A 25,890-nucleotide genomic window follows, 5' to 3' on the forward strand; every position below is an offset into this window, starting at 1 on the left:
TCCTTCTTCTGCTCCTGCAGAAAGAGAAACAACAAATACACCCCACAGTTATGTTTCAGTCCCCAGTCTTACCTTTAAGGCATATATCCATATCCAAAAAACAACATCACACACACTTACCATAAGCGTGAGCAGGCTTGGCTTCAAGGAGTTGATAAATGAATAATACGGGTGTTTTGGGCGTGGGCGAGTAATATCTTTACAGGGTAAAAAACACACACCTAAAGCAATGGTATGTACAAAAAACCCCTGTTAGTGAGGTTCGGGGAAAGGGACACACAACAAATAGAAGGAGGAGAGCCTCTTCCGCGTTATTGCGCTAGCAAAAGGAAAGAGGAAACCCAGCTGGGTTCCTCTCGCGGAATGGCCCAAAACGTCACGTCCACCTAAAACGAGGTGGACGGGAAGCGCAAAAGCGGCCAGGGATCGCGCTGCGGCGCGAGTAATTACTGATTATCTCCGCGTCTCCGTGAAAGGAGAGCGGCGTGCACCGGCGCTCTGCCAACAGGAGCCCCTGTTAGCAGAAATGGATCCCACTTGCGCTTCGTTTGAAAACAAAACAATTACGAGAGGAAAGGGACAAAAATAAACAGGACACTAACTAACTACTAGCTACAGGGGACCCAAACGGGGACAAGGGGAGGTAACAACAATAAGGTATAAACCCAAAAACGAGGCACCAGGACAAGGAAAAAATATCAGGATACGGGACAAAAAAGGCAAATATAAAGGGAATAGGGAATTCTCTTCTTCTTTCCACGAGCCCGTGAAAAGACAGCAACCAACAACAGGAAACTCCGGAGCCAGGATGCAGGAACCCACAGGTTAGCAATAACAAGCATAGACATAAGGGTAGGACTCCTTTTTATGCTACTGGTGTGTCATGTGATGTTGTTAGACATGGTCAACGAGAGAGGACTGGGGACCTAATCCTAACAGTACCCCCCCCCGACAACCCTCCCCACCGGTCGGGGTTTTCGGGGATGCTGCCTGTGGAATATTCTCACCAGCCGAGGCGCATGCACTCCTCCAGCCGGTTCCCATGTCCTATCCTCCGGGGCATACCCCTTCCAGTCCACCAGGTAATACAACCTACCCCTCCTTCTTCTAGAATCAAGAATGGCCTGCACTTCAAACTCCTCTTCGCCATCCACTAATACGGGTGCAGGAGGAGGTAAGACCTGATCTGATGGGATGAAAGGCTTCAGCAAAGAAGTGTGGAACACCGGGTGGATCTTATAGTCCGAGGGTAATAACAACTTCATTGCTACAGGGTTGATGACCTGAACCACTGGAAAAGGGCCGACATACCGGGGCTGTAGCTTACGAGAACCCTGTAGTCTTAAATTACGGGACACCAACCATACTTGGTCACCCACTTTATACCCTGGAGCTGGGACTCTATGTCGGTCCGCCTGCACCTTCATAGCTGCCTTGGCGACGGGCGTCCTGTAAGCTGTTCCTAGCCACCTCCCAGATGTCTCCCAACCGTTTACTGACTTCATCAATGGCTGGCACGTGCCCAGTGGGTTGGATGGCGAGGGCTCTAGGATGAAATCCCATAGAACAAAAGAAAGGTGACATGCCCAAGGCCGAGTGTACACTGTTGTTATATGCGAACTCCGCTATGGGCAAGGCCCTCACCCAATCACACGAAAGGGACGTAGTCAAGCATCTCAAAAACTGTTCCATCGTCTGGTTGGTGCGTTCTGTCTGCCCATCTGACTGGGGATGGTACGCAGATGACAAACGTATATCCATCTTGAGCACCAGACAGAGCTCCCTCCAGAAATGAGACACAAACTGCGCCCCCCTGTCCGATATGACGGCTGTGGGCAACCCATGCAACCGTACTATTGAGACCAAAAACTCCCATGCCATTTCCTTTGCTGTGGGAATGTTTCGAAGTGGCAGAAAGTGAGCCATCTTGGTAAATAAGTCTACAACCACCATTATAGCGGTAAAACCGGAAACCAAGGGAAGGTCTGTAACAAAATCCATGCTAATGGTGTGCCAAGGGGAAGGGGGTACTGCCAACGGCTGTAACAGACCCGATGGCTTACTGTGTGAGGGTTTATTGATGGCACATACAGGGCAAGCTGTCACGTATTTATGGATATCCTGGGCCACCGTTTCCCACCAAAACCACCTCAGACACAACTCCTTGGTCTTCCCGATACCCGGGTGCGCAACTAAAGAGGATGAGTGACACCACTCCACCACCTTTTGTCTCAACTCGGGAGGAACGAACAACCTCTCCCCCTGATACAACAACCCGTCTCTGAGTACCACCTGAGGCAATTGTAACCAAGGGGCCACATCCATATTGCGCAACAGATCTTTAATGGTCGAAGCAAATTCTTCCACCGAAACTACTCCCACAATCCTCCTACTATCCAGCATAGGCCTGTTTTCCTTCCCTGCTTTTACTTCCTCTGGATCAACATGAATCCGGGACAAGGCGTCTGATTTAATCTGTTGAGCGGCAGGTCTGTAAGTGATAATAAAATCGTATTCATTGAAAAACAAGACCCATCGCATTTGTCTGGGTGTCAAGGCCCTGGCTGATCTAAAGAACTCCAGATTCTTATGATCTGTGTAGATTGTAACTGTATGCCGGGCCCCCCACAGATAATGGCGCCATTCTTCGAAGGACAATTTTACTGCCAGTAATTCCCTCTCTGCCACCGTGTAATTACATTCGGCCGGCAGCAATGTCTTTGAAAAATAGGCGATAGGGTGCATATCTCCCGTGCCCCCCTCCCTCTGGGACAAGATACCACCTACTGCACTTGCGGAAGCATCCGTTTCCACAAAGAAGGGAAACGCCGGATCTGGGTGAGCCAGTACAGGAGCAGTTGTAAAGGTTTCCAACAACAACCGAAAGGCATTCTGGGCCTCCGGGGACCACTCAAATGAAATCCCTTTTCTCAACAGGCGAGTCATTGGTGCCACAATGTCTGAAAAGTGGGAGATAAAGCGCCGGTAGAAATTGGCAAACCCTAAAAGTACCTGTATGTGCTTCACCGTTGTAGGCACCGGCCAGGTTAATATAGCTTGTATCTTTTTTGGATCCATTCGTATCCCTTCAGAGGAGATGAGGAAACCCAAAAACTCCACCTCCTTAGCATCAAACTGACACTTTTCAAGTTTGGCATAAAGCTGATGTTCTCGCAGTTTCTGTAGCACTTGTTTGACATGAGCATGATGGTCAGCTCTGGTCTCAGAGAAGATAAGGATGTCATCCAAGTAAACTATTACTGTCTTATCCAGATGTTCGCTCAGGACCTCGTTTATAAAATACTGGAACGCCGCCGGCGCGTTACACAAGCCGAACGGCATCACACAGTATTCAAATAACCCATGTTTCGTTTTAAAAGCCGTCTTCCACTCATCACCGGGCCGCACCCTGATCAGGTGATATGCTCCACGCAAGTCCAATTTAGAGAATACCGTGGCCTTGCGGAGCTGATCTAGCAACACGGGAATGAGCGGAAGAGGGTACCGGTTTTTAATAGTGGCCTTATTTAATGTCCGATAGTCCACACAGGCCCTCAGAGTGCCTTCCTTCTTTGGGATGAAAAAGATGGCTGAAGACACAGGAGAGGACGAAGGACGGAGGAAACCTAGCTCCAACATCTCATCCAGATATTCTTTGAGATGTTTTTCCTCTGGTTCTGACAGAGCATACACTCTACTACAAGGTAAAGGAACCCCCTCCACTAAGTCTATCCTACAGTCAAAAGACCGATGAGGAGGCAGACTCTGAGCACGGCCCTTGTCAAACACATCGGCGTATTCCAGATACTGTTTTGGAACCCCGTTCTCCTCTGTGGCCGCACAGTACAAGGGAGGGACCTTGTCACTGGCCTCGCTATAGCAATTTTTCAAACAATAATGCGAATCAAGCGTGACAAGCCGTAGTACCCAATCAATCCTGGGATTGTGTTCTTGGAGCCAAGGCACCCCCAGTACCAAGCCGAAAGAAGGCGCGTCTATCAGATCGAACACCACGCACTCAGAATGACCATTGTCACATAACAACCGCAGCGGCATAGTTTGTCTAGTAATACACCCAGACGACAACTCAGTCCCGTCTATCGCGCGTACCGGCTCTGGCTGTTTCTTATACTGGCAAGGCACACCTAGTTTCTCTGCTAGGGAGATGTCAATGAAATTACCAGTGGCCCCTGAGTCCAACAACACCGAAACAGGCACCCTTTGACCTTCTGCCAACAGCAACTGTGCCGAAATCACAAAATGTCTGGGCGCCATATCCACTGCTCCCAACACCTCATACTGTTCTCTTCTATGCACCGTTAGGGGTAGCCTTTCCACCTGTACATATGCCACCTTTTTACCAAAACCAGATCCAGACGGTTTAACGGGACACTCTCTTGCAAAGTGACCTCCTTGTCCACAATAGAGGCATAAATTCTGATCCCTCCTTCTCTTTCTTTCCTCGGGCGTAAGGGGCCCCCTGATCCCTCCTATTTCCATAGGTTCTGGCTTTGCTTCACCAGGTTGCTGTTTCACTTCAGACTTTATAAAGTTCCCTCGAGAAACCTGAAAACGACCACGATCCCCACGGCGCTCTGATAGCCTGTGATTCAATTTGACAACTAGATCTATAAAAGCGGCACACTCCTCAGGGGGGTCCACCACTTGTGAAACCACGTCCTTCAATTCGTCATTAAGACCCTGGTAAAACAAGGATGTCCGCTTATCAGCCGGCCAATGTGTCTCTGCAATCAGACGATTAAAAGACGCTATATATGTCAAAAGATCCTGTCGACCCTGTCGTAGTTTCAGTAATTCGGAATCACTAGCTTGCATGAAAGCATGCTTGGCAAACAATCCCCTCATCAGTTCTTTAAATGCTTTGTAATCCCTCAGTACCTGATCATTCCCTTCCACTAAGGGGATGGCCCACTGGGCAGCCGTACCAGCCAGATACGAAAGAGTAAAGGCTACCTTCGCGGCATCATCAGGGAAAGCACCAGGTCGACACATAAAGTGTAACTGACACTGGTTCATGAACATCCCATACTTCCCACTGTCCCCATAAAACCTTTCAGGCGGAGCCAGGGGAACAGGAATGGGGGAGTTTACAGTGATAGCTACAGGGGTACTTCCTCCAGGGTTGCTCTGTCCTGCCCCCCCATACTGGAAAGTAGCCGGATGTATTACAGGATTTTGGGCTCTAGGTTGAGACTGTGCCTGTGCTCTTACTGCAACCAGCTCCTGTCTCAAACCTACATTCTCCTGTCTCAATTCCTGTACTTGGGCCTGTAAAGCAGCAAGGGCCCCCATTATGTCAATCATGGAGGGGGCTTCCGCCCCAGCCATGGCCCCTCCGCTTTCGTCCATCCAAGTTCAGGCAGTGTAGTTTAACGTGGGCTTGTTATTCTGTTGGACTCCTGCCCAACCCACACACTGCAGGAACGAGGATATATCCAATCCACTATTCCGACCCACCAGCCACTCTCTGACAGGCACAGATGAGAAAGCTGCTGACTCAGAAAAGGGGGTGGAAAATTATAAAGCAACCACACCTTCCACCCATGTAACTTGGCATCAAAAGGAACACCCGCCTCCTTCTTCTGCTCCTGCAGAAAGAGAAACAACAAATACACCCCACAGTTATGTTTCAGTCCCCAGTCTTACCTTTAAGGCATATATCCATATCCAACAAACAACATCACACACACTTACCATAAGCGTGAGCAGGCTTGGCTTCAAGGAGTTGATAAATGAATAATACGGGTGTTTTGGGCGTGGGCGAGTAATATCTTTACAGGGTAAAAAACACACACCTAAAGCAATGGTATGTACAAAAAACCCCTGTTAGTGAGGTTCGGGGAAAGGGACACACAACAAATAGAAGGAGGAGAGCCTCTTCCGCGTTATTGCGCTAGAAAAAGGAAAGAGGAAACCCAGCCGGGTTCCTCTCGCGGAATGGCCCAAAACGTCACGTCCACCTAAAACGAGGTGGACGGGAAGCGCAAAAGCGGCCAGGGATCGCGCTGCGGCGCGAGTAATTACTGATTATCTCCGCGTCTCCGTGAAAGGAGAGCGGCGTGCACCGGCGCTCTGCCAACAGGAGCCCCTGTTAGCAGAAATGGATCCCACTTGCGCTTCGTTTGAAAACAAAACAATTACGAGGGGAAAGGGACAAAAATAAACAGGACACTAACTAACTACTAGCTACAGGGGACCCAAACGGGGACAAGGGGAGGTAACAACAATAAGGTATAAACCCAAAAACGAGGCACCAGGACAAGGAAAAAATATCAGGATACGGGACAAAAAAGGCAAATATAAAGGGAATAGGGAATTCTCTTCTTCTTTCCACGAGCCCGTGAAAAGACAGCAACCAACAACAGGAAACTCCGGAGCCAGGATGCAGGAACCCACAGGTTAGCAATAACAAGCATAGACATAAGGGTAGGACTCCTTTTTATGCTACTGGTGTGTCATGTGATGTTGTTAGACATGGTCAACGAGAGAGGACTGGGGACCTAATCCTAACATTGCCCCCTTGTAAGGTACTGCCTGGAAGGCGCTATTCTGGGGAAGTTGATGCCCCCAGGGAAGTTGTGGCGCCTGTGGAAACGCTGGACGGGGAGGAGCGTGCCCTCGAGGAAGTGTGACTCTTAAACTGTCCCTGGAATGCTGCTGGCCCTGGAAGTAGTATGGGCAGGGAGAGGAGCAGTGCGCTGTGCATAGCGCCATTCTCCTGAGGAGAATCACGCTGGAGGCGCCTACCCTCGTGTCAGCGCGCTATCTGCTATGTGATTAATTAATTAAGAAGGGAGCCTACCCCTTGTGCTGCCGATATCACCGCCGCGGCCCGGCGCTGTCGTGGGGACCCCCCACTGTTGTGGGTGTCGTTGCGGTGGCCCCCGGTACCAGGAGAGGGCCGCCGAAGTGAAGGAAGGGCTGCGCTCGGCCCTGAGGCCGCCGACTCCCGCATCACGTGACGGGGGAGCCAGGCCGCGTCATCGGCCCGCCCCCGCCGCGCACGGATTGGCCTGCGCTGCCGTGACCTGTGAGGCTGCGCAGGGATTGGTTGACGGCCGGCAAGGCCAGAAGAGGCGGAATCGGAGCCCCGGGTCCCCGTGAGGAAGGAGGGAGACCCGGGTGAAGCGCTGGTGTGGGGCCCCCGTGGACGAAGGGGGAGCCCCGAGGAGAGAAGCGACCGGAGCGGGAGGCCACCCCGCCGGTCTGAGCCCCACGCGAGGGGCCGGTGAAGAAGGCGGGGCCGGGGCACATTGTCGGTGCCAGCCCCGCCTCCCGACTAGAGGCAACCGGAGAAGGGAGCCGTGCGAGGTGAGAGGAAAGCCAGGCAGGCTTCCCCCCACGTGTGTTGAGACACTGCGTGTGTCCCCTGAGGCCTCCCTGAGGGTGGATCAAAACCCCGGGACCCTGTGAGGAAAGGAGGCCCGGGTGAGGCGAATATAGTGGCCCCCCAGGCCCCCGAGAGGAGGAGGGGCCCGAGTGTTGCCGCAGAGAGGAGAGGCCTCGAGGCACATTGCCGGTGCCTGCCCCCTCCTCTGGAAAGGAGTCCTGCGACTCGAGGCACATTGCCGGTGCCTGGTGACCCCCCCCCCCCCCCCTGCAGAGGACGCCCCGCAGGACCTATTGAGCCCCGCAGGAGCCATCGAGGAGAGCCTGGTGAGTGGGGCTTGGATTAACCTGTGTGGAGGTCGGGGCACAGGGTCGGTGCTCGCCACAGGACTTGTGCTAGCCCCTGGAAACTGTACTGAGTTTCATTGGCCCTATTGATCCCCTTTTTAAGCCTCTAGACTGGGCCGGGACATTACTGAGGCCCCCCCGGGATTGGTACAGGGACAAGTTAACCCCTAGCTAGGTGTTAGGCCCTGTAGAGTGAAGGGCTGGGTAATTTATCCTGGTTGTTAGTGGCTTGTTTATCCCTGGGTCCTGCAAGGGTTAATTGACATGTTTAATCCTAATTAGGATACTGGTTGCCTAGGGTAACGCAGCGTCTTCATGTTACCTGTCAAGGTGTGGTGCGCTTCCGTGCCTAGTTTGAGTTGTAGGCTGTTTACTCTGCTAAAGAGAATATGCTAATATTATGCCTACACTAAGGTTTATACGGTCCAGGTATACTGGAGATTTATACATGATGGGTGTTGGTGTGCTTTCGTGCCCCTTTAGTGCAGGTGTGCCTAAGCTGGCCTGACGAGTTATTCCAGGCCCCTGTTCATGCCCCATGTTAATGAGCAAGCCTCGCGGATTTATTCCAGGTGTTCCTGTTTATTGCATACTGTGATAACCTGTTGATATTCCCTTACAGGGGTGGGGATTGGCGTATTACGCCTGCAATGTATGTATGTTAATGCGGGATTTTGAAATTACAGCAACCCCCCGAGGATGAGAGCCTGAGTTGGCCCCGCCGGATTGGCCCCAGGTCTAATGTTCGTTTAACCAACCACTTTTATTACAGCATGGACTTTGGTCTCAACCCTTTTTATCCCCTGTAAATAATCCCCCCTCTGAAGTACTTGGCTCTGGTGCCAGTTGGCGCCGTGTTATGATGACACTGTTAATGCATTTTTGTCTTGCAGGTTGGAGATACTAAACTGCTTAATTTTCCAACTCAAATTGGTGTCCGGCCTCTTTTGTAGTGTGCCTGGTGTGTTGACTGAGGGTACTGCGTGAATGCTTCACATGTCCTTGGAGTTTGGCCTGCCCGCTTGATGCCATGCTACCCCCTTTGAGACTTGGGCAACCCCCATTTCCAACAGACGGCAACTATAAATATATCATGGTAGCAGTGGATTCCTGTACGAGGTTCATATGGATGTGGCCCCAGCGCTCGGCTGACACTAGAACGGTTATGAAAGATCTGCGAGTCTTTATCGGCAGATACGCAATTACCACGTTCCATTCGGACCAGGGTCCTGCTTTTAGCTCTCAAGCTTATAAGGAGGCCATGGCCAGCATGGGAATTGGGTTGCAGTATTCTTGTCCGTCGCACCCCGAAGGGAATAGTGTGGTTGAAAGAAAAAAACGGGACATAAAGCGATCTATAACAGCGAAGGTATTAGGTTCAGGCGCTGGGTGGGTCAAACATCTAATAAGTGTCCAGTCCAGTCTTAATAATTTGCCAAGAAAATCTCTAAAAGGTTTCAGCCCATACGAACTATTGTTCGGAATTAGAATGAACATTCAGGACCTCGATAGTCAGATGTCAGTGGTACAAGAAAAAACAACAGACTTTGACATCAAAGATCCTTTGGCTGTTTTACAGGAACTGAATGAAACAAGAAAATCCTTAAGCAACATAAAGATAAAACAACAGCCATCTACCACTGACGAGGCACCACAAGCAACAGCCCCAGCAAGGCCTGTCTGGATTCCAAAGATTGGGGATCTAGTCAGAGAAAAAATCGCGGTGAAGAAGGAATTTGGGCCTTCTTACAGAAAAGCAGTACCTGCCTTGGCAGTCACCGGAACAAGATCAGTTGTACTACCGCCCCTTGCTGGTAAAAAGGAGAACAGAGTCGTGTCTATCCACCTGGTAAAACCACAAGCATGTGGCCTATAATCAACAGTTGGCCCAGTGGACTCCCAAGAAACAACAGAATACCCAAACTTGCAACAATCCAAGAGGTTCAAACTGAAAGACTAATCACATTCGATCAGCCTGCAGTGCACAGTGAAGGACTATGCAATATTGCCATGGAACTCGTGCCTCTTGAGACACAGATTGAAACAGTTCATCAAGAAACACCAGTCTACAATAATGTGGCATCAGAAAATGCTAGCGAGAGACAGATTGAAAGAACAATCCCATCAATTGACAGAACTGCCTCTGGTTATTTCATCAACTTCGACAACTTCTCTGAAGATCAAAACGACCCCGAAATGATGCCAGAAACAAAAAAGACTTTTAAAGAAAAAGCAACGGAACTCTTTCATCAACTAAAGGAAATCTACCTTATTTCCCCTTGGTTAGAGTTCTGGTTCGGTCTAGGGATATTTTTCCTCCTGCTTTGGCTCATCATGGTACTTTGTTTGGGAAAATTCATTGAGGGAAAATATAATACAATGGACACAGCAAGTCAGAACATCAACCTAGTCCTGAAACCACACAGATCATCCCACATGAAGAAAAGAGAACTGTCAACAGTAAATGTCACAGCAATTGCAATACCTGGTGGGGTAGTATGGGAGAAAACTGACTATGAGATCTATGGTCCGGTCGAAATCCTGAAGTATCATCATCAACTGAAGGTTTCCTTAAGTGACTTTGTAAAACCTAGTACATTCTCTGATGATTGGGACTTTAACGGTATTAATGACATGATGTCTGATTTAGTAATGTCAGCTAGATTCACAGAACATGATTATTTACAAGGTTCATCTAGTTATGAGCAATTATTCTGCTACACACATTATGGTGATCATTACTTGCATAAATCTGCACAGCCTAAAAATGTTTTTATGTATAATCAATGGGAACATTGTGCTACACCACCTAAAAGCAGTTCTAAAGCATTTTTTGAAAAATTCAAATACTTCTCAGGGTTTAACACCAGTGATGCAGAAACGTTTTATTACAAACTGTTAGATAAAACAGGAATGAAAACAATGCTGACAAATTCTAGATTGATATATTCAGAAGCATTTTATGACAAAATGATGACATTTGGTTTTGATTATTGGAAAAATAACATTGAAACGAAAACCATTTGGGGTACAAAAGATTGGCAGGTACAATGCCTTGAAGCACTATTCAGAACCTGCATGATACCAGAACAAATGATGTTTTTAAATGACACAATACACCAAACATCCTGTCTTGGCCTAGCTAAGATCAAAGACCTTAACACACCGTCTATTCCAAAGCCAATACCTGAAAATACAACTACAGATATTGAGTTAGACGTATCACAAATTTTACATTTTAACAGAACACATCCTGATTGGAAAAAGTGGGTAATCTGGCCTACTGACACAAACAACTGTCAAGATAGATTCCTGAATAAAACACAGGGGTTAAAAATGACCAGACAAGACCCTAGATACTCCCAGAGACAACATCCAGGGATAGTAACAACATACAGTGTAGGGAAACTCTGCCTCGAATGGCTAACATCATCCACACTGGCTGAAATTAAGCAACACTTGTCTTAAGATGGTGCTGATTTGCGCGATTTCATTCTTGGACCACGCAAACAGCGTCAAAAATGTTTCATAGCGACCAGTATCTATGCTGCGTACAACGAGGCTTGGAAAGTCACACAAATTGAAACAGCTGAGAAAATACGAGAAATTGATTGTATTAATTTGGAAAAATCACTTTCTGTAGTGGACAATGGGTTAATGACTCTGTCCTCCAGAATATATTCGTTGGACAATATTGTATCTTCTGCCTTTGACATAATAGACAGAGACTTGCTAATATTACAACATGGCCAATCTCAATTACGTTCTATTGTACAATTGGGCTGGACGCTGCAAAATCTTCGTTCAGGCTATGTGCCTTGGCGTTTAATAAACACAACGTCATTATTTTCCATTTTTAACCTTACTGATAAACAAATCAGTTTGGCACAGAAAGGAGCAGACTATACAATCCTGAGCATCGAAAAACTTGAGAGATTACCATTGACAATGTCAGAAAGTCCTGTCATTGAATGGATAATACACGGAATTATCACTATTCCGATAACAACTTTCCGATTTAAAAAGTGCCTTGAATACATACCTACTGGCCAGTATGAACGATTGGGTAAAGGTTATGTAAAATCAGAATGGAAATTACCATACACACATTCATGCTATAGTGACAGCGACAAAAATGTATTTCTTAGTGGTGAAAATTGTAAACATTCACTAAGCGGAATACTTTTGTGCCAGGGTATTCATTTACAAGGAGCTTGTGATGGAAATTCTAACAACCTTTCATGCCACCAGCTAGTCACACCTGCAACTCAGATAGAGCCCTTCTTTATGCAACTTGCAAACGGGAGTTACATTCTTATAACAGATCACAGATGTTGTGGCCTTGTGCCAGGGAAAAGTTATCTAGTAAGAGTAACATCCATGGTCAAATGCTGTATGCAGGCATTGTTTCCAAGCCGGCCTGTAGACACAGAGACTCCCATCTGGCCTCATCTGAATCTCTATTCTATACGAATTGATACTTTAAGCAAAATGAAGTCTGTGCTTTTACAGACAACAGTGCCCATAACGTCATCAAAAGAGACGTATGATCTCCTAGTTGCAAGGACAGCTACGGAGGTTCATGAACTTTTATCAACAAATTGCCCGTGCATTTCTTAGAAATGCTTAGCCAACTCCTTAACATGTCTAGTGCCACAGGCATCCCAGGCATATTTAAGACGATTTTTACGGGACTGCTAACACCTTTTCAAGCAATTTTGGGAATCGTTCCTAATTTTGTCCACTCTGTTTTTGGCAGCATACCCTTATTTTTGGGACTTGTAGCAGGGATTTTATTTTTGACCATCCTGCTTCGTTATGGCAAGCCAAAGCTCAGACATAGCTCCCATGGGAATGGAAGAGACAATCCTAGCAATGCGCTACCGGGACAGGTTAACTAACGTCCTTGGATTGGCCAGGCTGAGAGATCTAAGCATGACCTGGTTCCTTTCATTCAGACCTATATGGCAGAACTGTATCTTACCGGTACTACGATGTATGCTATGCGGAGATGAGTGCGTGTTGGACATCTGTCTTTCACTTCCATCAGCAGTACCAATGGACGTCGATACTTTGCTCAGTCCGATAACGGCTCACGCATTGTGTTGTCCCCAGCGGCTACCAATCCTGATGACGGCATTCGTTGAGACTCCTGTGCTACGACTAGGTGGTAACAGTGGAGCGAGTGACAAAAGCAACATCACCCAGGTACGACCATCTGTGAGCATTGCTGATCCTGACTATGATGTCAGCAATCATTCTCACACCTGCCAAGTTACAGCACTATCGAATTTGGTTGAACTGTCACCTGATTTTGTAGACCAATTCTTTGAGAGCCTGTCTGATACGATGTTCTCACCCAAACAGAAATAATAACTTTGAAGAAGCTTTCCGACACACAGCGTTCCCATGAACTCTGAATTCGGCCTTCAGTTTTGAACAACAAAAACTGCTAAAAGCGTTGGAACTCTATTTCCCCGTTCAAGCATTAATTCTTTTGAATTGAACACTTTTTAATATTGACCCTTTTTGGCACGAACAATTCTTTGCTTAAAGTAAAAACTATTCTTAGAGAACAGAAGCTTCTATTTCTAAACACATCTAGAGACATAACAACCTTACACCAGCCTCTAGCACATGTTATTGCAATGCATTTATATGTGATGATTTATCTCGCCCTTCTTCTGTTTCAGAGATATTTCATGTGTCATTCTTTTTTGCATAATCGTTCATTGATTTCATATGCTATAATTTTTGAATGATTTCTATGCTTCGAAAACGTACAGTACCTATCATTTTCACGTATTACAATATACGCCTATTTCAAATGCATTTATGTATTTTGGGGTGGGCAATGTTACACATGCATCTTATTGCTCTAGTTTTAGTAATTTGATGGACATGAACCCATGGAGTGGGTGTTGCGTGCTTATCTAGGATCCTGATCGATACTGTGACCTTATGCCCCTATTTGGCTATAAATCCATTTATTCCCTATATTGGCATAACCGTTCAAGTGCGATATTCAGAAACTCATCTCTGGCCTCACACGAACAGAGCCACATTCCAGAATAGTTTTCTCTGCCACTTCCTTTGCAACCAATTAGTGCAATGACAGAGCAGAAGTCACTATCTGAGATTCCTAGATTAACACTCCGAGTTCTTCAACAAGATAAAAACTCAGCAAACCTGGAAATCCCCGCTTGCTGTGTTTTGATTAGTAATAGAACTCTAATGAGCAACTGATAGCGATCACTTCCTAGTGACATCTTTAATTGACGTCTTATGTCCAGCAAACTTAGGTCAAACATGGCACCTTTCAGGTATAAATATTACCAACGTTGCCTTAAGCAAATGCTGTGTTGCTGCTGACGTTGTTTGCTGTGGTTCGCTGAAGCTAGCACCCTGTTGCCCGTCGCCTGAAGCTGCTGCTGTCTCGTTGCTGGTGGTGAAGCTGATGCTGCCAGCTATCTCGCTGCTGCTGAAGAAGCTGTCATGCTGATGATACCATAACTGCTATCGCTACTGCTATCGCTGCTAACTGGCGAACGATGGTGTGGTGAAACTAGGAGCTGAACAGCCGTCCCTCTGCAAGAGCCCAGCAGATGCAAGCTGCCCGCGGACGCTGTCCCCCCTCCTCCTCCTCGACGCGCTGAAGAAGAGACTCTGCCTTTCTCCTGCCGAGAAATCCAGCTCCAGCGTTTCTGGTCTACCCTTGCGGGTGATTGGGATACCGAGTTTCCCTGAAGGAGATACCAGACCTCCATCATTCTATTCAGAGGTATGGTGTTGACTAAACCCTTAGTGAGAATTCTTGAAGCAAACCTTGGCAAAACCAACTTAACTTAAAGCTACTTACTTACTCCCCTCCCAAGTATTAGGCTTAGGTCAGGTACACTGGGGTAGGCGTAGTTAGAAGCACCAGTTGAGTATTTTAGCCCAATGGATATATGACTGTATATATGTTTTATTACTTTTAAACCATTGTATGGCTAAGAAACCATATCAATGCTTTCACAGTATTATTTCGCAATACTTATCTTACTGTATGTACTTTTTATAATAAAAAGTCTTGCAATTGTGGCAATTCATTTCTCTTGTACGAGAAGAAAGACTGTTCAATAAATGTTAACCCTTTATTGACAAACGCTCGTCTCTCTATTCTCTACATATTGTGAAAAAAACTGCACCAACCTGACTGAGTAAAATAACTGTCTATTGTTTCACACGACCCTAGAGATTGACTCTTAATCTGAGGAGCAAAGTTGTCATGTTGCACGGTTGTTGGAAAACTGAATCCCTTCTTGTCTGTGCCAGGGAAGCTGATCACTTCCTATTTCAGTCAAGAAAGTTTCCAGTGACCTCTGAGCTAGTTGGTAACACACCCAATTAAGTTTAGCATAGTCAGTGGAGGCCTGGAAGATCCACACTTCAACGTCGATACTACACTTTATGTTATTCCAATGCGCAGGGCCTAGTGGGAAACTAGGAACTACACTACAATCCATGTTACATACTGGCACACATATGATAGACAGACAACCATAAATAATAAAAGTTCTGCGAAAATAAGACTTGTTGCAGTGGATCTTTACATCAGACCATGCAGTGCATTCATCATACAGTATAAGGCAAACAAATCACAATAATGACACTCATAGTGAAAAGGCACAGTGAAACTTGAACATACAGTCAATTTCACATTACTTAACCACTTCGCTGCTAGGCCTCCCTCCTTGCTAAGCCATTCTTTGGCTATTTGGGGTAGTTCGTGCTTCCGCCCCTGTAAAGTTTTGTCCACATAAGGTATCCACACCAATTGTGCATCCTTTTCTTCCAACATCTTGTGGATTCTAAAGGTACCCAGGGTTTGTAGATTCCCTTGGAGGGGAACCGAGAAATTAGCAAAAATACAGGGAATTCTTTTTGGCAAGGACAAATGGGAAAAAGTGCTAAAGAAGATAGCGTCATGGCCTTTTTCCTGGAAAAGGTATCAACAAAAGGTTTGTGGTGCTAAAATCAAAAACTTCCCAGCTTTCAGGAACAGGCAGACATTTGTCGGAAAACTAACATTTTCTACAAAGTTTTGGCAATTTACTGGGACATGGCCTATTTTTCCTATTTTTTTTTTTAGCTTTCAGCCTCCTTCCAGTCAGTGGTAAGAATGGGTGTGAAAACATTATTGGATCCTAGAAAACTATTCATTTCTGGAAAGTAGACACAATTCTAAATTCAGAAAGGTGCCATTTGTGTAGATCCTTCAAGGCTTTTCTACAGAAACTAACAATTAAAATCAAAATTCACTTGAAAAAAAGTAAAAAACAGACATTTGTGCCAGCATTTTCACCTGTAACTTCTTCTAAGTATGGCAGACTTTTAAAAGCAATGTATTGTTATGTCTGCTGTACCCTTCTGGACGCTGGGATATATAGGACGTGTAGGTACACCAAGAACCCGAGTTATTCAGAGCAAATAACTGAGCTGAATCTTGCAATGGTTTTTCATTGTGTACTAGCAATTAATTTAGTAAAATATAAAGAGTGAAAAATAGGTACCAAGGACACCTATATATTTCCGAAATATGAAGAAAATATAGAGTTTAGAACCAGTTGTTATTTGCACATCTCTGAAATTGTGGGTGACCATACAAGCATGTGAATTTGAGGACATTTTTAAAAATTACTGCTTTTTACACATTGTCTTTGATTTAGATGGCAGAAATGCAAAGAAAGGCAATTCGTAATAACACTTGTTATACTATTCTGTGTTCCCCTAAGTCTCCTCATAAAAATGGTACCTCACTTGTGTGGGTAGGCCTTGTGCCCGCGACAGGAAACGGTGAAACACCCAATGTGAACACATCACATTTTTCCAGTGAAAACTGGCCCTTTTTTTGCATTGTGTCTAGTTGAGTATTTTGGACCCTAGCTCCCCAGGCACCTTGGGTAATGTAGCAAACCTACACATTTCCTAAAATCAGACATCCATTGGAATCCAGGATTATTAAAAAAGGAACTGAGATTCCTTCTTGCTTATTCAAACATAAAAAGAAGGAGGGGGACACACTCAAAATTACATTCAACGAATCCAGGATGGGGTGACTTGTGTTGCTCCCACTTGGTTCTAATACCCAGAATCCCTTGCAAACCGCAAACGTTGTAAAAAAATCAAAGCACGTTTTCCTCACATTTCTGTGATGGAAAGTTCTGGAATCTGCAGGCAACCACATACTTCAACCCACCCAGCATTCCCCAAAGTCTCTTGATGAAAATGGGACCTCAATTGTGTGGGTAGGCATAGTACCCGCAACAGGAAACGGCCCAAAACACAACATGAACACATCATATTTTTCCAGTGAAAACTGACCCTTTTCTTGCAATGTGCCTAGCTGTGGATTTCGGACCCAGACATAGACGGCACCTAGGGAAACTGAGCAGATCTATACATTTCTGGAAACTACACCCACAAGGAAATCCAAGATGGGGTGACTTGTGTGGCTCTCACCAGGTTCTGTTATCCAGAATCCAATGCGAACCTCAGACTTTGTAAAAAATAAATAATTTTCCTCACATTTCTATGATGGAAAGCTCTGGAATCTGTGTGGAGCCACAACCTTACACATAACCAGCATTTCCTCAAGTCTACCGAAAAAAATGGTACCTCATTTGTGTGGGTAGGCCTAGTGCCTGTGACAGGTGTCAGGAATCGGCCCAAAACACAATGTGTTAGCTGAAAAAAATAAAATATTTCTCACATTTTGTGTGGGAAAGTTGTGGGATTGCCAGAGTGACACACATTTCCAACCACCCTGCATTTCGCCAGGTCCCCCAATAAACATGGAACATCACTTGTGTGGGTGGGTCAAGTACCTGTGACAGGCAAGTACTCAATATTTATTGTAGATAGATCAAAATTATTGATCACAAAACAACATGGTTTTGCAAGGTTGGCACCAGCGTTTTTGGTTCCAGACTCGGCTGCCAGCTAGGGAAACTTCCAAACCCACAAATTTCTGAAAACTGGACTTTGGGGGAAGTCCAGGGAGGTGTGGCTTTGGTGGATCCCCTAAAGTTTTCCTACTCGGAATTTCCTGCAAACCTTAAATATAGCTAAAATACTATATTTTCCTTACTTTTCTGTGTGGGATCACCATGCCCGCACAAATTTCCTATCACCCAGCATTCCCCTTGGTCTCCCGATAAAAATGGTACCTCACTTTTGTGGGTGGGCCAAGTACCCATTACAGGAAATGACCCAAAACGTATTGTGGAGACATCAAAATTATCTTTCATAAAATGACCTGGTTGCAAGGGGGGCACCTTCGTATTTGATCCTGGGCTCAGTGGCCATTTAGGGAAACCTACCAAACCCACACATTTCTTAAAAACTAGACATGCAAGGGAGTCCAGGGAGGCATGGCTTGCGTGGATCCCCCAACGTTTACCTACCCAGAATCCCCTACAAACCTCAAAATTAGCTGAAAAAAACCACATTTTCCTTACATTTCTGCTTGGGATCGACACGCTAGCACAAATGTCCTACCACCCAGTGTTCTCCTTGGCCTCCCGATAAAAATTATACCACACTTATGGAGCTTATCATTTTTAAACTCAACACTGCTGGTAATTACAGATGAACAGAGCTCCACATAGTAATATACCTAGTTTATGTAACTAGGCAGCAGCCTTAAACTTTGTGACTAGGGGCCAGATGTAGGTGAAATAGATTTACAGATTTTAAATTACCGAATTTTACCGATTCGGTAATTGAAAATCGGTAAATCTATGGTGTCGACATGTAGGTATTCCAGATGTGCTGGAATACCGAATCGGATGATTTCGGTATTTACCGATTCGGTAAATACCGAATCGGTAATGCCCATTCATTCCTATGGGCTTTGAAGCCCATAGGAATGAATGGGCATTACCGATTCGGTATTTACCGAATCGGTAAATACCGATTTTCACAAGGGTGCAGGGGGTGTCACTTTGACACCCTCTGGCACCCCCAAAACCGGCTCGGGTGCCATGTGGCAGGCATACATGCCCTAAGGGCAGGTCTGCCTGTCACATGGCATAGGTGTGCATGCACACCGGAATCGGTATTTTACCATCAAATTGGATTTGATGGTAAAATACCGATTCGTTAATGCTCCTGGGACTCGGAAGAGTCCCACCTACATATGGGTGGCTCAGAATCGGTAAATTTACCGATTTTTTATTTTACCGAATCGGTAAAATTACGAATCGGTAATTTTACCGATTCGGTAAAATAATGTCCCCTACATACATTCACCTATTTACCGATCGGTAACGGCCGAAAATACCGATTTTCGGCCGTTACCGATCGACCTACATCGGACCCTTAATGTTCCAAGTTGGCCAAATACGTAAAATGTGTCTGGTTGTATGACGTAAACCCACATGAATTTATCCTGCATTCCTTTACAATGCAGTCACTTCCCCGACTGCGATGTTACCACGTGTTACTTTACCATGCAAGTCAATACAGCGACTTGCCTTATTGGGGCGCTGGACTTTTGAATAGAATAAATTAATATTCCAACTCCAGTCTACAAAACAGTAGGAAAGGTGTTGGACTCAAAATACAGCACAACTCCAACAGCACGTCTCCTAAAGCAAGTCATTGTAACACCTTGAGGGTTAAAGGAACGTGTGGCAATGTTGCAGTTGGAGTAGTGATTGTGTTGTAAAGGCAGGTCATTGTTCTGACTGTGGGGTATAGAGTGTTTCCCTACATACCCACTTCAAGTGCACCTTCCTCAGGCAACATTGACTCCCTGTCTAGTCATTTTAGAATTGAAAAATGACAGAGTTCCAACTTCACAGAGAGGCAGATATTTTCACTTGTCTGATTTTTAGGTCAAGCATTCAAGACCTCCTATATATACTTTAGTATATACTTATATGTGCATCTACTCTAGAGATCATCCCTAGGACTTATCTGCTTCTGCTTAGGGACTTTTTTTTCTGTTCAACTTCCTCTGTTTAATTGTATTGATAGGAAATGACCAGTAAAGGTCAGTAAAATGCCAGAATTGCTTTCTGCTTATTCAACTGCCTCTATGTAATGTTTTGATTGTGTAACAACCAGTAGAGGTCAGTAAAATACCAGAATCACTTTAGCATTCTCTAGATTCCAGTCCATAGAAATTGTCTTCCACGAACACCCATAGACAATAATATTTTATTCAAATCTTGTATTTTCAGTTATATGACCACAGAAGGCCCTGATTTTATATGGAAAACAGAGCTTTGGACTATACCATTTTCCGCTTTGGTGCTATATGTCTCTCCATGTGTTGACATACCTAGCATGTTCTTCAGTTTGGTGCTTACTTTCCCTCCATGTTAAAGAACAGTAGATGTTTCAGCACCCAGGCTAATGTACTGAATAGAAAAATACATGTACGGTTCCAAAGGTGAGACCAATTGCATTGCAAATGCTTGTTTAATATTATCTCAATTTTCTGATATAAGTAACCCCTGAAAGCAATAATTCTTCCTTTTCCAGTGTGGCAAAGGGGTGTTGCAGACAAGGTCCCACATCCCGCCTGTCAGTCCCCCTTTTCTAATTAAGTACAACCTTTCCAGATTCAAAAGGAAGCCAACTGAAACTGGTTTTCTGCCTATTGCCTCTCCTTTGACAAAAGTTGCCTGCCTGCTATGTAACGATTTCAAATGAGGCCTGGGAGAATATCTAATTTCACTTGTAAAATTCCAAAATTCCCAAATATTGAGTTAGGTGGATTTTGCTTAATTTGTGTTATACTTTTTCCTGCATCTTCCATTAACCGCATCGCTGCTGCGGCGATGTTTGCGCTGTGCGGCTTTTTTTCAAAAGCCGCGTTACATGACGAGCTCAGCTCGTCATCAGCACACGCCACCCGTGGGTGATGACGAACTGAGCTCGTCATCAGCATCGAAAGGGTTAAAGAGTCCTGTGACATACCAGCAGGAGACTGGTTAGCATCAAAGAAATCTCATCAACAGATATTTACTACTCAAATCTGTCTCCTGCTTCCATCTTGTGAGACTTTTTTTCATGAGGTTTGTGCTTTTGCAAAAAAGTTATGCAAGATACTGGCAAATCACTATTTGCTACAACTGAATTTCACAAATATTTTAAGGGATTTTGCTAGAAATAATTACACAATTTCACCAAGCCCTACTTCAAAATCACTCTCCTGCAGTTCTGTCTTCCTTTCACACATCCAATATCCATGAATTAATGGGTTGAGTGATTTCTGACAGTGTCACTTCCTTTAATAAACGTTCCTCCTCTTGCTGATAGGGGCCAGTGTTGGACAAGAACCTAAAGCATCCCAGGAAATATGTTTACACTAACCTCCAACCTACATGTAGTGAATGAAAAAAAAGGGAGCCCAAACATTGCAAAGTGGGCTTCACAGGATTTTTAGCTCATATCTTCTGTTTAATTGGGGGAAATATTGCATTTCACAACAGAGGGTCTGAGTTAAAATGTGTAATAAACGTGTATTTACCCATTGCAGCTTAATGTTTTAAATGAATCACAAAAAAGAATTGGAAAAATGCAAATAAAATTAGCATGGATTCTTACAGATGGCAATGACAAAAAAATAAATGTCACAGAACTAAGTGCTCTAATTATAATCAATTCAGATAGAAGTATCTTGAGTGTATTAGAATGTTGTGAGTTCCCCTAAGGGCCCACTGTAGTTATCTCCTATATTTGCCTAACTGCACATGCTGAAGGCCACATTGCTTTGCACACATTACATAATAACATGTTTGTGTTTGTGCCACTGTATTCTTTTAGAAATAAACTGCAAATGTTTTTATTGATCATGAATTCTTCCTAGGGCTTGGTCTACACATTTCAAACAAAGTCGAACAACATCGTGCCCTGTTTTTCTCTGTGGTCAGTTACTAACATACAGTCATAATAGAGAGACCCAACTGCTGTTTTCTAACATGGCAATTATTCTCATATAATCCGAGACTTGCCATTCTGAAAACAGAGAAGAGGATTTCAAGCTGAGGAAGGGTCCAGGGATGAGCATGCCAGCTCTGCACAATCTGAGAAGCAGACCATCAAACGGTAAATGCCAAGGACGTGGTCCAGTGTTAATCGCAGAGATCACTAATGTATCACTGTGCTCATGTAGTGAGGCTAGGCTTACGCAGATATATAATTCGCCATGATAGGGCTTTTCATGGTATGCGGTTTATTAGTAATGCTAATTACACTGCTCAGTTGCATTTGTTTTTTCTAATTGTAGCACATTTGCTACATGATAGATCATAGTTTCAATAAACATGGCACAGTCAACATTTGGTCTGATACTTATTCACGGGTCTCCTGAGTAATACTTTTTTGTGTCCATAATACCCTTTACACCTACCTCCAGAGACATCTGTGGTGTTGGGGATTAATCTAATTTCTAATTTAAAACATTTCTAAAGCGCAGCGTACACCATGCGGTTTCTTGGCGCTAGTAGGCAGGATCGGCAACTGAGGGAAAGACAAGAGTGATAGGAGTGAAGAGCTAAGCGGGGAATGCCTTCTTGAAGAGGAAGGTTTTTAAATCTTTGCGAAAGAAGAGGTACTGGGTAGCAGAACGGAGATGGTCAGGGAGGGAGTTCCAGAATGTTGGAGCCAAGGTGGAGAAGTTGGCCCCACCCCACTTTTATGTGTGAAGCGGGGGATCTGAAGAAGGGACTTAGAGGAAGACCGGAGCTCTCTTGTGGGAACATAGGGTTTTATTAAAGAAGAGATAAAGGCGGGGGCAGTGCCCTGGCGGGCCTGGAAGACCATGCAGCCAGTCTTGAAAAGGGAGCGTTCTTTTACGGGAAGCCAGTGAAGCTCCCTAAGAAGGGGGGTTGAATGGTGATAGCGTGGGAGGCCGTAGACCAGCCGGGCCGCCTGGTTCTGGATTGACTGAAGTCTTCGCAGGCTGTAAGCTGGAATGCCATGATAGAGGGCGTTGGCATAATCCAGCTTTGATATCACCAGGGCGGCCATGATGATCTTGAGTGCCTGAGGGGAAAAGAAACGGGAAACAGAGCGGATGGTGCGGAGAGTGAGGAAACAAGAGGAGACCACGGAGCTGATTTGTGAATGAAGAGTGAGCTGAATATTCATTTTGACACCCAGTGTTTTGACCGTGGTTGAGGGGGAAGGTGAGGGCCAGAAGAGAGAGTTCCAGGGGCTGGATGAACCACCGGTGAGAACCAGTTCGGTTTCATCCGGGTTCAGCTTAAGGTGGTTGTGGTTCATCCAGTCCCTGATGAATGTCATTGTAGACTGGAAATTAGAGACAGAAAGAGGAGAGGAGGACAGATCAAAGATGAGCTGGAGATCATCCGCGTAGTTGTACACGGTGACCTCCAGCTGCTGAAGCGCGAAGATAAGAGGAAAGATATAGAGGTTGAAAAGCAGGGGGGAAAGAGAGGATCCCTGGGGAACACCACAAGTGACAGGGAAGGGAATGGCAGAGAAGTCGCCTAGCCGCACTGCCTGGGTGCGGTCCCTCAGAAAGGAGGAGAGCCAAACCAGGGCTGATCCCCCGATTCCAGCCGCCCTGACACGGGACAGTAAGATGGTATGGTCCACCGTGTCAAAGGCGGCGGACAAGTCAAGGAGGACCAGTGCCTGGTGTTTGTTATCATCCATACCCTTTCTGAGGTTGTCTAGGACTGAGACCACAACCGATTCGGTCGAATGTCTGGGACGGAAACCGGCCTGGCGAGATGCCAGCCCCCCATTGGTCTCAATATGGGCGCTGAGTACCGCGGTGACGTGGCGTTCCATCACCTTGCCCAAGAAGGGCAGCAAGGAGATGGGGCGATAGTTGGCCGAGATGGAAGGGTCCGCGCCAGGTTTCTTCAAGATGGGTACTATAGTGGCTGCCTTTAGCGCGGGGGGCACTACACCCTGTGCTAGGGAGCTGTTGAGGAAGGCGATGGGGGGTTCAGAACAGCAGGAGTAAATTTGCTGCAGGATACGTGCCGGGCAGACATCCGCCGGAGACCCCGACTTCACTTTGGGAAGAATCTCCAAAAATGATTCCTGAGTAAGGGGGGGAATGGAGGTGAGAGGGCATTGAGCGGTGGGGGGGGAAGGATCAACGAATGCAGGTGAAGGTGGTGGAATGTTGGCATTGATGGTGACGATCTTTTCCAGGAAGTAGGCGTTGAGTTGATCACAAAGAAGCTGGGAGGGAGGGATTTGGGGTGAGGTTCGATCTGAGAATGCCAGGTCATTCACTATGCCAAAAATGTCCCTGGATTTATTTTCAGCGGACGTTATTTTTGCAGAGAAATGGGTGGTTTTTGCGGCAAGGATTGCTTTTTTATATTTGGCCAGTGATGTGAGGAAGTGAGTTTTTGATAGAGGACAGTAATTTTTCCTCCATTGCCTCTCCGCCCGTCGGGCGCTCAGTTTGAGCTCTTCAGGTGGTCGTTAACCATTAATCCATTAATCCTCCACAGTGTTTTATGAAGCACCTAATTCTGTTGGTTTTTCAAGTTTGAAAGTTTAAAAGGACATTACCCATTTTGTTGCACTGTGTTTCCATTGCTGTTTTTATCATTGCACAGCCACAACCTATTGCCGTACCTGCTAACTGCAGACCTGCTGTCCATGCACATGCTACTACACATGACCTTACTGATGCAGGCGGTGACTTTGTTTTCGTAGTTGAACCCCACAAAGGCTATTGCTTTGCTGTATTTTATTCTTGGGTCAAATTTCCGGCTCTGGATACAAATACAAACATATTTCATGAATATACAGTTGTTGCACCCCCTACACGATACAGATCATATTTGCTCATAGAAATACCACTGTATAATTGGGAATAGACTACTTGTTTCCTCTGAGCCCTTTCCCATGTACTTGCACCAGTACGTATAGATCTCCTAAGTAATAAAGGGGTGATCTGACCGGCTGTAGCTGGATATACACCATACCCTGATTATTCAAATGTTACTGCTCAACAGCTACAGCCATTGTAAGCTAATTTAGTTAGACTTTATGGACACTTAACTCAATATGTTTCCTGCACCTTGTTGGCTGTACAATAAAGGGCTGGCCTGCCAGGGCAAGCCCAGTTGCCTACAGTGCCTACATTAAGTCCTGTATTTGTTTATTCAGGTATGGGCAAAATTCACAGTAATCGAAAGGAAATTCCACTTCGGATCGCTCAAAAAATAGACCAAATTAAAGCTGTGTTTCCCCTTACGGGACCACAATACAAACACAGAATTTTGAATATGTGCTCACCCCATGGAATGGTTCTGGCTGTAAGTGACTGTAATACTTGGGGGCAGTCTTTGCTGCTGTATATACTATCTGTCATGGTACTTCGTTCATATTCGTCTTGCAAGACATGTTAAAAATAATACTGAAATAACATGGGACAGCTGCTGCTCTGGATTTGAGGATGAATCTAATGGGAAATGTTCCAGAGGAGTCTGCAATGATTCTGTCCAACACAAAAGGTGAAATGGCATCTATGGCTATATGCCAGCGGCTTGCATTGGTTGCACAAGCCGACCATGAATGTGAGCTGCCTATAATTATTGTCGATGTGTACACATTCTTTGGATGCAAGAATTTGGGAAGCAGATCAACTAAGCCACCGGTTGACAAACCTGGTTCAGGTTAGGATGCCAAGCAGAACACTGAGTTTGTTAATAAACCATGGGATAAATATAAACAAAAACAGAAAAGAAAACCTTGTTGACGTTCTCCACCCCTGAGCCCTCCGGGAGGTGTTACAGTTTTTGTGATTGCACTAAAATCAAGGCTCCAGAAAGGTATCAGATTCTGATACACGTTCTCCACATTCCTTTCAGGAATTGACTGACAAGAAGTATGACAGAGGAGGGCGTTATGAGTGCTGACAAGAAGAGGATGTGAAACCAAATAGGTAGACACAATGCTTTTCAGATGTGACGATAAAAAAGGAGGAAAAACCTCCTCAGTATCAAGCCCCCTTTCAGAAAAAGACAATTGCTGCTATAACTGCAAAATATGCAACAGACACTCCAAACCCTCCTCCTGAACTGTAGTTGGGCAGTGACTCTCCTCTACAGTGCAGCAGAAGTCACTATGGAGCACCAAAATATACAGGAGCATCTGGCAGCAAGAGCAACTGAAACCTTTGTTATAGTTGAAACCCCA

This window comes from Lissotriton vulgaris, chromosome 2_1 (genome assembly GCF_964263255.1).
Source record: "Lissotriton vulgaris chromosome 2_1, aLisVul1.2, whole genome shotgun sequence".
In the NCBI taxonomy this organism is placed as follows: Eukaryota; Metazoa; Chordata; class Amphibia; order Caudata; family Salamandridae; genus Lissotriton; species Lissotriton vulgaris.